At 45.4% G+C, this 1,987-nt stretch overlaps 1 pseudogene; it reads right to left on the bottom strand.

The window, feature by feature from the left end:
- Nucleotides 1-205: 205 nt before the first annotated feature.
- Nucleotides 206-341, bottom strand: LOC116558107 (annotated as a pseudogene).
- Between the last annotated feature and the right edge of the window lie 1,646 nt (nt 342-1,987).

The following is a 1,987-nucleotide window of genomic DNA, read 5'->3' as shown; positions in this document are numbered from 1 at the left end:
GGAGTGCAATGCCGTGATCTCAGCTCACTGCACCCTCTGCCTCCCAGGTTCAAGCGATTCTCCTGCCTCAACCTTCCGAGTAGCTGGGATTACAGGCATGCGCCACTACGCCCAGCTAATTTTGTATTTTTAATAGAGGCAGGGTTTCTCCATGTTGGTCAGGCTCGTCTTGAACTCCCGACCTCAGGTGATTGGCCCGCCTCGGCCTCCCAAAGTGCTGGGATTACAGGCATGAGCCACCGCACCCGGCCTTGTTTATTTATTTTTTTTGGTAGGTGTTAGCAGTTCTGCCCTCACTGTGTGCTCATTGGACAGCAGCACAACCCCAAGAAAAGGATGGTGATTTGGCAGTCATTTCTAAATATCACAACACCTTTTCTTATTTTAGAATATGTAGGCCTGGGCATTGTGCCTCACACCTATAATCCCAGCACTTTGGGAGGGTGAAGCGGGAGGATTGCTTCAGCCCATGAGTTCAAGACCAGCCTAGGCAAGATGGCAAGATTCCCCATCTCTAATAAATAAATAAATAAATAAATAAATAAATAAATAAATAAAATGCCAGAGCTAGTTCTCAAATCCGATCAAAACATATCATGCCATATAGCATGAAACCTCAAGGCCTTATTGAGATGAGTTGTATGTCCTGCTTGCCTATAAAATGCAGACTGTCTAATTGCTAGCTCACAGAGGATCATCACATGGGGCTTAAAGCTTAGTTGGGGCAGAGCCATTACATGAGATATAAACAGAATGGGGAGAATCGGTAATATAGGGTGACAGCGTTGTAAGCTTTGTTCTATAGACAATGGAGAACTATACTAGGGCTCCTCAGTTTCAAGAGATAAGAACCGATTCTGGGTTAACAGGAAAAAAAAAAAAAAGAAGAAGCCATCTGAAGGAAGGGTATTGGGGAGTTTACAGAATTGAAGGAAGAACTGACCAGGCAAGAGGGGATCTTCTGGGGATTAACTTATGATTCAACTTCAACTTTCTCATCCCTGAATCGCTGTTCAAAATTCAAATTTCCAGGAGAGTCTGAATGGCTTAGCTTAGGCCATGTGCCCCTTTCATGGGACCTGGGATTGATTGACCTCCAGAATTCTGCACAACAGGAAAAAGGAGACAAATTCCAAAGGAACAGATGCTGGCCAGACAGATGGGACATATTTGCTCTAGTAGGCACTGGACCTTTCTTTTTTTTCTTTCTTTCTTTCTTTTTTTTTTTTTTTGAGACAGAGTCTCACTGTGTTACCCAGCCTACAGTGCGGTGGAAAGATTCCAGCTCACTGCAACCTGCACCTCCCAGGTTCAAGCAATTCTCCTGCCTCAGCCTCCCAAGTAGCTGGGATTACAGGCACCTGCCACCACGCCCAGCCAATTTTTCTATTTTTAGTAGACATGGGATTTCGCCATGTTGGCCGGGCTAGTCTCAAATTCCTGACCTTAAGTGATCCACCTGCCTTGGCCTCCCAAAGTGCTAGGATTACAGGCATGAGCCACCGAGCCTGGCCAGGCATGTGTGTTTCTGTGTGTCTTTAAAAAATGCTGCGTCTGTGTTAAATTGTACTTAACCACGATGACAATGACTAACATATAATAAGAGATTACATTTAAAAAGAGAGAGGGCCAGGCATGGTGGCTCACGCCTATAATCGCAGCACTTTGGGAGGCCAAGGCGGGTGGATCATCTGAGGTCAGGAGTTGGAGGCTAGGCTGACCAACATGGTGAAACCCTGTCTCTATTAAAAATAGAAAAATTAGCTGGCCATGGTGGCGAGTGCCTGTAATCCCAGCTACTTGGGAGGCTGAGGCAGGAGAATCACTTGAATCCAGGAGGTGGAGGTTATAGTGAGCCAAGATCATGCCACTGCACTCCAGCTTGGGCAATGGAGCAAGACTCCGAAAAGGAAGGAAGGAAGGAAAAAAAGAAACAAAGAGAGAGAGAGAGAAAGAAAGAAGAAGAAAGAAAGAAAGAAATAAGGAA

Source organism: Sapajus apella, unplaced genomic scaffold (genome assembly GCF_009761245.1).
Source record: "Sapajus apella isolate SASKATOON/1434 unplaced genomic scaffold, GSC_monkey_1.0 scaffold20, whole genome shotgun sequence".
In the NCBI taxonomy this organism is placed as follows: Eukaryota; Metazoa; Chordata; class Mammalia; order Primates; family Cebidae; genus Sapajus; species Sapajus apella.
The sequence above is the reverse complement of the archived record's forward strand: the minus strand, read 5'-3'. Positions and strand labels throughout refer to the sequence as shown.